The 10,647-nt window shown below is 29.5% G+C and overlaps 1 protein-coding gene across 1 annotated transcript in view; it reads left to right on the forward strand.

Moving 5' to 3' along the window:
* LOC108692512 (UDP-glucuronosyltransferase 1-8-like) overlaps positions 1–10,647 on the forward strand; it is a 118,789-nt gene that overhangs the window by 12,933 nt on the left and 95,209 nt on the right. The gene's annotated exons all lie outside the window — the stretch shown is intronic.

Here is a 10,647-nt window from a genome sequence, read left to right on the forward strand (position 1 = left end):
GTGAATGTAATAATAATGAAATAAATATACGGTTCAACTCTTCGTTTTGGATCCTTTTCAATATAAAATATAATTCTAAATTACATGAGTAAATCTTAATTCAAAATATAACTACGGTCAGTCTAATAAAACTTTCGAGTGAAATATAATCATTTTCCCCATTCTTCATTTTTTCGATTCTTACCACCCGCACCACAAGACATGTCAAGTCGTGAGAAACGCTTACATTAAGTCTGACAATTTGATGAGCGAGACAATTTGAGGCTTTACTTATTGACGTATATGACACCGTTTTTATTTTATCAAATTGGCATTTGGATAAAGAAGAACTGGCTAAATTGTTGTTTCACCATCCTGAAAGTTTTATTGAACTGACCGTAGTTATATTTTTAGTTAAGATTTACTCTCATGTAATTTAAAATTATATTTTATATTGATCGGATCCAAAACAAAGGGTTGAAACGCATATTTATTCATTATTGTTATATTCATTATTGTTATATTCATTATTGTTATATTCACACAAGAATAAAGAGAATTCTGTGCACCCGAACAGCTGGTTTTTTTTATATCACTGATAGATTCTTTCGAACCTTGTTTTACTTGTTTACATCCATATACTATTCTATGAATGAGACTTAATAAATGCAAAATACATTTACATCACTAAGCTATAATGGAAAAAGATGGTAAAAAAATAAATTATACAATATTTATTACATATTATACATATTATACATATTTTAGTTACATTTGCAGGAATGTATACTGTAACAGTTATATCACTAAGATTATAAGATTGTACTTTCCTATGAAATTACATCATTACGGTGTAACATAATTTCATAACTTACACTTTTTCACAATGTTTGAGCATATTTCATTACATTTGTTTTTGCCCATTGAAAGAAATGATGTTATATAAACAAATCAAGGAACAATAAATGTGATAAGTCAATAAGAAAATGATCGATCAGTAAGTATTATTGCAAATTATTTTTCATTATACATCAAAATAACCAAAATAATTAATATCGCTAGCAAATAAAATCTATTTAAAAAATAGATTAGGTTCTATATAGTTTACTTCTATTTATTATGCAATCAGTTAATTATTTGTATTATCAATTAGATAATAATATATATTGTGTCGTGTCGATTTTTCCTTTATAAATATATTTTGAAGATATTTAATTCTAAATTTATAGAATTTTACAAATTGAAGGTATAACCTTATTCTGTAGTTATTCTCTTTTAAATTGAGACATTTTTGTATAAGGCAGCAATTTAAAAATCGTTATAAATATAAAGTAATATTTAAGTTTGTTCTCAGTGAAGTTTATTTAAATTGATCGTACAGTTTACAAGAAATTTATATTCTTCAATGAAAAAGGCTAGATTATATGTCAAATGGATGCATGTGCATCAAATAAACATCTTACAATTTTTATTTTGTTATTTTAAAACTATTTAACATATAAAATTAACAATATTATATATAATGGCATAAGATATTGCTAGTAATCTTTTTATTCCATTATTTTAATCGTTTTACTTATTATTATGAATAAACTGTCTAGCGCGAGAACCTCTTCAATAGATATATAGAGTGCGCAAAGATTTAAATCATCAATCTATGTATCAAAAAAGCATAAACAACAATTAATTAAAGCCGAAATGGATCCCTGATAGAAATTTCCTTGTTAGTGCCACGATATTGGCGAGTGCCATGATACTTTGCTACTGCTTTGCTACACCATAACCACTATGCCTGAAAATATGTTTAACTACGCTAAAAACTACGCCTAAATCTACGGGAATGAACCAATGAAGTAGTTTGACTATTTCATAGAATAGAATTCTATTCCTATGCAAAGATTTACGCCTTCCTACGCGAAACTATACCCTAAGCATAATTTCGGGTACATTTACACTGTACTGTAAAGTAAACATGATAGTATCTTGAAACTCATTTGGCGTGAATTCAAGATATTATCACATTGCTGTCATGATAGAATTAGGAATCCATCGTAGCATAAATACTTTAATTGATGAACTTTTATTAAAGTCCAACTTTGACTCATTTCACATGCGAAATGCTGTTTATATATACTTTCCCAGATAATTCTTATTTACGAGTTTATGCATCTCCGCCGTGATTCTCTATCGGCGGAGATATATAATGCTCAAGGATGAGTAAAAGTAATTCTGCGTGAAATAATATAGATAGAATGGCTTATTTTTGTTACAAGTTACAAACAGAAAAATTAAAAGGTAAGTACTTTGGTATAGTTTGGCATAAAAATACATACCTCAGGAAACGATTTTTTTCATTCATTCGCGTAGCTTGGCATAGATAGGCATAGTTATTATTTCTGTGTCCAATTATTTGATTGTAGAGTGTGATTCTGCATAAAGATGTAGCATACTTTCTCCGAATTTACGAAAAAATGAAAATCAATTTAGAGGAGTTCGGTATAGAAACGCGTAGTTTAGGAAATAATGATTATTATTATTATATTGCGCATACTTTGGCGTACTTTCTATGCCTAACTAAGTCCAAGTACGCCATTTGACATCTTTCGCGTAACTTGGCGTAGTTATTTCTATGTTTAATAACATGATTTTACGCCAGTTATAGAAGAATAGTAAAAAGGCATATTTTTTGGCGTACTTTGGCATAGACATTTTTCTGCCAAGAGAAGTTAAGTCCAAATAAAACTCATAAATCTATTATTCATACATTAAATATAATTATATAAGAATAAGAATGGAAGACTGCAATGAATTCTGGTGTTACACTATGAAACAAAACTGCATTCCAGCAAGTACTATTTTACACAGTGGATCACAGTGTAACGTCTCTGTGTCCTAGCTGGAAAATAGCCATGGTGTGTTCAGTATGCAAGCGTCTTTCTCTACCTTCTCGTTTGTTCGATGATCGTTCGCAGTCCCAGTTTAGCCATCCTTAATTGTTGTCTTCGTCGTACTCGTCGCAAAAAGTGTTAGTGGTATTATAATTCAGATCAATAGTAAAATCATTCGAACTAATGATAAAATTATCATTAATTCACACGGACTCAACGCATTATCATTATCGAATGATTTTACTACTTGAAGCGTTCAATAAGAAAGTCCTTCGGTCAATGGTAAAATATTTTATCATTGGATATAATTCAATAGGAATATCATTCGATCAGTAGTATGCGCTACTCATTTATACGATTCAGTAGTGCTTTGGTATTGTATTAATGGCAATATTTTACTGAAGATTTTATAATAACGGAAATCTTAACAATTTCTCCAAATAATAAAAATCCTGGGGAAACGGGCAGATGGGAATATAATATAAAGTTGTTGGAACGTGATCAGAAAATAATGTTAATCAGTGCAGATCTTGATAGCGTGTATTTCCATAAAGACGAATGTTTTGACTCTTTTTCGAGTCATCATCAACGTAATGATTTTTAAAACATATGCGACATCATTTATGCATCAATAGCAGCCATTATACACGTAGAATTGAAGGATCCAAAGTGAGTTACATGAATTCCCTTGCAATTTTACACAATTCATTTGTGGAACGAAAAGATACGGTATTATTAAAAGTAATGAATTTATAAATACTAATGACAATGTGTAGCTTACCATTTGATGTTGAGAGATGTGATTACAGGTACAAGAACAAATAATAATACGAAAAAAGTCCAAGAATTCGTATAATACCGTTATAAAACAAATATATATAATAAGTCAGAGTATAAAAAAAGTACTAGTTAGTCAAGGCACGGCAGAGTGACTGTTAAGACTAAACGATATTATTTGAAAGTGTGATATCGCAGATACACACATATAATGTCATTGTTTACAAAAATAAAGTCAAGTTAAAATAATAAATTATTTATAATGTGTTTAGGATCGAAATATAAGCGTGATATAAAAATTCTGTGTCAGACTGAAGATTAAGACTATTATTTTGCATTTGTATATAACATCTCAGATATCAATCTTCTTCCTAAATAACGATTTAAAATTTTGATTTTTCCCAATTGAAATCATGACTAAATGACAGTCTGTGATCCGTAATGACGTAATGACTGATCTAATGTCAGAGAAACTGTTAATATGTGTAAACTGTTAATGGTGTTCCTGGATTCTCGATTTTAATTTTCTGCTAGTTTGCCCTACATATGTCGCATTGCAATCTTTGCATTTTACTTTTTTTTACTACATTCTTATTAGACTCTTTCGGGACATCTTTGTTAACAAAACTTCCAAATTTATTTAGACTGAAAAATACCACCTTCATGTTTAAATTGCTAATGATACTCTTAAATTTATCCGAGACCGATTCAATATAAGATAATACGAACCAAGAAGTACGTTGTTTTGGAGACGAGTTAGTCGTATTGTTTAGTGCTTTGGATTGTTTGTGAAAAAGCGTTTTTAATCTTGAGTCTCAATCTTTATCATCTCAAAAATAAACTCAGGAAGGTAGTAGTCATTCTCCAATAAAGTATTTATTATAAAGTATTTATTATAAATTTAAGGTTTTTGTTGTGGTCTAGGGTGTGACAATAACAAACATCTATCAACCATTCCCATTAGCGTTCCTCTTTTTCATTCAATTCATGCACCTTATTTTGAGTCTTTCAATTCTATAGTGGCTGCTATTGATGCATGAATGATGTCGCATCGTGTTAAGTTTTTTACACGATATCATTTCCAATAATATATTTAAATCTATTAGTAATATTGATGACAATTTTAATTAATAAAAAATTTGACAACATTCACATTCTTTCTAATTTTTCGTTGATCTTATAAGATGTAGATTCACTTTTCACGAATGTTCCTCTAGACATGGCAGTGGAAAGTATGTCAAATAGATCGTCATATTTAGGAAACAAATGCAACATCTCAAAAGATGATTTCTTAAAAGCTTTAAACTTGATTTTAGATTCAATTTACTTCCAATGTGACAATTGTTTTTATAAACAAAAGTTTGGCACGCCTATGGGATCTCCCCTTTCTCTCTTAGTAAATTTAGTTTTACAAGATGTAAAAATTTCAACATTAAAAGATATAGGCATTACTTTACTCGTTTTACTTCAGGTACATGAACGATATTGTAACGGCATCAAATAAGGTAGAAAAAATTAAAGAAATTAAAGATTGATTCGTTCCATCCTAGAATCCAATTCATTTCTGAAAGGAGGTGACTCATCAATTTTTTGTTACCATCATTAATAACAATATTACCATTATTAATAACAATGAATATTTGAAATTTCATTGATACAATAAGCCCACTTTTTCGGACAGATCTCAATTTTCTATCGGTACATCTCTGTCTCATAAAAGAGGAACGGTAATGGGAATGATTGACAGATGTTTATTATTGTCATATCCCAAATATCACGACAAAAACTTTAAATTTATAATAAATACTTTACTGGAGAATGATTATCTGAGTTTATTTTTGAGATGATAAACTCAAGATTAAAAACTTTTTCACAAACAATTCAAAGCACTAAACAATACGACTAATTCGTCACCAAAACAAAAACGTATTCTTCTTTGTATTAGCTTACATTAAATTGGTCTCGGATAACTTCAGGAGTATCATTATTATCAATAATGATAAGTATTATCAATTTAAACATGAAGTAGGCATTTTTCAGTCTAAATAAATTTGGAAGTTTTGAGAAGGTTCATAAAGATGATTTCCCAAAAGAGTCTAATAAGAGTATATAAAATAGAGTGTAGTATATAAAATAGAGTGCAAAGATTGCAACGTGACATATGTAGAGCAAACTAGCAGAAAACTAAAATCCATGAACACCATTGACATATTAAATTAGTCAGTTCCTCTGACACTAAATCGGTCATTATGGATCACACACTGTCATTTAATCGTGATTTTGATTGGGAGAACGTCAAAATTTTAGACTGTAAACGTTATTTAGGAAGAAGATTGGTCTGAGATGTATATACACAAATGCAAAATAATAGTCTTAATCTTCAGTCTGACACAGAATTTTTACATCATATTTATATTTCGATTCTAAACAGATTATAAATAATTTATTATTTTAATGCTTGACTTTATTTTTGTAAACAATGATATGTATCTGCGACATACTTTCAAATAATATCGTTCAGTCCCAATTCTGCAGTGTCTTGATTAACTATTTTTTTTATGACTCTGACTTATTATATATTTAAACAATAAATGTTAATATGTGGTCGAAATTTAAAAAAGAAAAGATAAAGGACATACATCACGAACGCTAGATAGCGAATGATTATATTTGATTACGATACATTATAATGTAATTCCACATAATTGAATATATAAACATTTCAGTCTTACATTAGGCCATCTTCAGTTCTAATAATTAAAAAATATTTACGACCAACAACGATTCGTCTACATATTGTCTTATATTTGACTTGTCACATCAATATGCTCGTTAAAACAATTTTTTATTCTTAATATGCAAGTTGTTAGTCCGAAAGGATAAAATTTTTCGTATCCAAAAGCAATCTTTTTATAACAAAAATTCAGATAGTTCAAATGTTCCTATTTAGTTATTACATTGAAACGCAGATTCTAGTAATTACAATATTTTTTGATTAATTAATTGTTTTCAAATCGTGTTTTGAATTATTAGGTGTACAACTTTGCTTCCGCCGTTTTCTTATAGATAGCTTTAGCGGTAAGTGGTGGTCGAAATAAATAGATCATAGACATCATACAATAAACTTGGGCATCTGTCAACATAATCCCATAGAAACATTAGTCGATTTGTGTCTGCATCATAAAGTTATTCTCGATTGAAAATATCAGTTTACGAGCCAAATTATCGTCATTTGCGGGAGGTTTTAATTTTTTGCTTCAATATGAAGAAATCTGCGGCTGAGACTCATCAAATGCTCTCAAATACTTATGGTGAGGCCGCTATTAGTGAAAGAACGTGTCGTGAGTGGTTTCAACGCTTCAAGAACGGTGATTTTGACATCGAAGACCGGCATAGCGGTGGAAGAGAGAAGGTTTTCGAAGATGCAGAATTGGAGGCATTGAGCAAGACTCGTGTCAAAATCAAGAAGAATTGGCACGATCATTGGGAGTGACTCAACAAGCCATTTCAAAACGCCTCAAAACCATGAGAATGATTCAGAAGCAAGAAAATTGGGTGCCGTACGAATTGAAGCCGAGAGATGTTGAACGGCGTTTGTTTGCTTGTGAACAGCTGCTTGAAAGGCAAAGACAGAAGGGATTTCTGCATCGCATTGTGACTGAGGACGAAAAATGGGTTCATTACGATAATCCCAAGCGCAGAAAATCATGGGAAGTTCCCGGCCATGCTTCCAAGTCGATGGCCAACCGAATATTCACGGCTCCAAGGTCATGCTCTGTATTTGATGGGACCAGCTTGGCGTAGTGTATTATGAACTGTTAAAACCGACTGAAATAATCACAGGCGATCAATATCGAACGCAATTGATGCGTTTGAGCCATTGAAAGACAAACGGCCGCAATACAACGAGAGACACGATAAAGTGCAGTATGACAATGCTGACTATCACTTGTTTCGATCAATGGCACACAGCCTGGCTGACCAGCACTTCCGGTCTTATGAAGAAGTAAAAAATTGGATCGATTCGTGGATAGATGACCTCAAAAGATGACCAGTTTTTTCAACGCGCGATTCGTACGTTACTCGAAAGATGGGAGAAAGTAGTGGCCAGCGATGGACAATACTTTGAATCATAAATGTATAACCAATTTTTTACAATAAAGCCTTGAATTTCGAAAAAAACGGAAGCAAAGTTGTACATCTAATATAACATATAAAAAACTTCGTACCTGTGTTACAATCAGCTGTGTGGAAAGATATCGGGAATGGATGACTTGTTTTAATAAAATACTCACAATGTTTTATCAATTCTTACAATGATACAGCTATGTATATCTAATATGCATCAAGGAGAGGGTAAAAAGGATTTATGTAGGGGGGGGTGGAGGGAGGGGGTATGTTCACCACAGGAAAGTATGTTTCTAATAATTTTTCTGTATCATTCTGCACATTGAGAGCATCGATAAATATCAAAAATATCATTTCCGATATGATTCTTTTATGGAAACATGGTTCTATGTCTAATGTAGTCACAAAATAAATAACCTGAACGTTATCCCAATTTATTTTGTGACATTCTATCTGATGCTGTGATAAACAGTCAAGGAATCTTTTAGTTTTTTTATATTCGCTTTATATTCTTTGATTCGCGTTTTTACTTTCCTTTTTGTTTGACTAACATAAGAAGAGTTACAATTCAGATAGTTTATTTTGTATAGCACAATGTTCCATTTCTTCTAATCTATCCTAATTTTATGAAACGATTTAAATTATTAATAGGTTTATAGGTTATTTTAAAATTGTTTTTTTCCGCTATAGGCGGAAAATTAGTCCGAAATTGTGTTTCATATATACGGTATAGTGAAAAATTTTTTTCTATCATGATCGAAGGAATCATCGTTGTTACCAATATTATTATCATATAAATCCTTTCTACTTCAATTTTTTAAGTCTCTGATTAATTGTAGAAAAAATTATGTTAAGAGGATAATCATTAATTAACTGAACATTTATCACAGATTCAATATTTTTTTTGTGATATTTCGGATGTGAGAGAAACATAATTCTATCAAGCTGATCGATTATTATTCCTCTTTTGTGTTGCTTTTGTATTGTTGATTTGATTTATAACTTAAATATCTTCTAGAGTTCGTGGATTTTTTATATATGTCAAATTCTATATAGCGATAATATTGCTTTAATATCGAAGAACTTTATAGATTTGTCGCTATATTCCATTGTAAATCTATCATGGTAAGAATTGAATCTATCTAATATCTCATTAATCTGATTATTTGGAACTGCTAATAAAATATCATTCACATATTGATAATAAATTGGAATGTTAATATTAATGTTAGAAAAGATTTTTTCTTCCAAATCTTGAATTATTAAATTCACTAGGACAGGAGATCCTATGGGCATACCAAAAATCTGTTTAAAAAATTTATTATCAAATTTGAAATACGTTGAATTGATAATCAAGGAAATAGCATCAAGAAATTCTTTTTTTGGAATGCTTGTTTTTTGTGATATGTATTCCCTTTTTTCAATGCTTTTTGCGATTAACTCTATGGGAATGTTAGTGTACATCGATGTAATGTCAAAGGAGACTAATATGTAATTTGATTTCAGAGCTATACCATTTAAATTATTGACCAGTTCAAAACTGTTTTTTACGTAACCGAATTCTTCTTTTATCAATAATTTCTTTTAAGAAAGTCACAAAGAGAACTATTAAGAACTATTGATACAACTAACAATTATTCTAGTGAATTCCCTTCTTTATGAATCTTTGGCATCCTATAGGATCTCGGCTCTGTACCGTCCGAAACATTTAATTTCCGGTACGTATCCTGATTTATCCCTTTTTCTTCTATCTAGTCAACAGTGTATGTGTTTGCTTTATCATTATATTTGTGGGATCTTTGTTTATAGGTGTTATTGTCGGATAGATTTTCATGCATTTTCTTATTATAATTTATTGAGTACATTAGTACAGTTGAATTATCTTTATCTCGTGTAATTAAAGTATCCAGATATTCACTCATAAATTGTTTTACTGCTTTTATTTCTTCTTTTATTCCTTCTTTTAATGTAATGTTCTCTGTATCATTTACCTAATTATTATATTTAATTTTATTAAGAATTTGAATTGAGTCATTCCTTATAGAATTTTTAGTGATAATATCTAATTTATTAATTTCAATATGTTTTATAAATTCTCTGATTATTTTTTCATTGTTAATAGTATTATTAGGTAAATTTTTGTCCTAATTGCAATACTGCTTTAACATTTCTTGGTATTTCAAAATTGCTAAGATTGACTAACCATTCGTTATTGATATTATCTAATTTAAAATTATCATTAAAATTAAGTAGACTTATATTCGTATGATACAATGTTTCATGATTTGGAATATTGACATCTTGCATAGAAATTTTTCTAATATTTGAAGGAATAAATTTTGAGTTAATATTAGTAGAATTCGACCATAATAAATTAAACTCTATAGGTTTTGTTTTGTTTTTTTTTAACTGCAATTCTTCTTAAGTTTTATAATTTTTTGTTTATTTTAAAGCTCTCATTCACAATTTATTAAAATTAAATTTCTATTGACTAAGAAATGAAAAAAATACATGTTCCGATAATGAACCGGAAATTAGTCTATGATGTTTGAAAAGTTCGTTTTTTTTTGTATGAGACAATTTACGCATCTTGTATCTCTAATTTTACCTCTAGTTTTACAAATGAAATTTTGTTTTAATTTATTCATTTTGGACTTCATATAAGTCCACTTAATTTTAATTACAATTTTAAATTATAGATATCAATAACGAATGGTTAGTCAATCTTAGCAATATTGAAATACCAAGAAATGTTAAAGCAATATTATAATTAAAGCAATATTATAATTAGCACAAAAATTTAACTTATCTAATGATACTATTGTATTAACAATGAGAAAATAATCAGAGGTTTATAAAACACATTGAAACTAAC

This window comes from Atta colombica, unplaced genomic scaffold, assembly GCF_001594045.1.
Source record: "Atta colombica isolate Treedump-2 unplaced genomic scaffold, Acol1.0 scaffold75, whole genome shotgun sequence".
NCBI classification, from domain to species: Eukaryota; Metazoa; Arthropoda; class Insecta; order Hymenoptera; family Formicidae; genus Atta; species Atta colombica.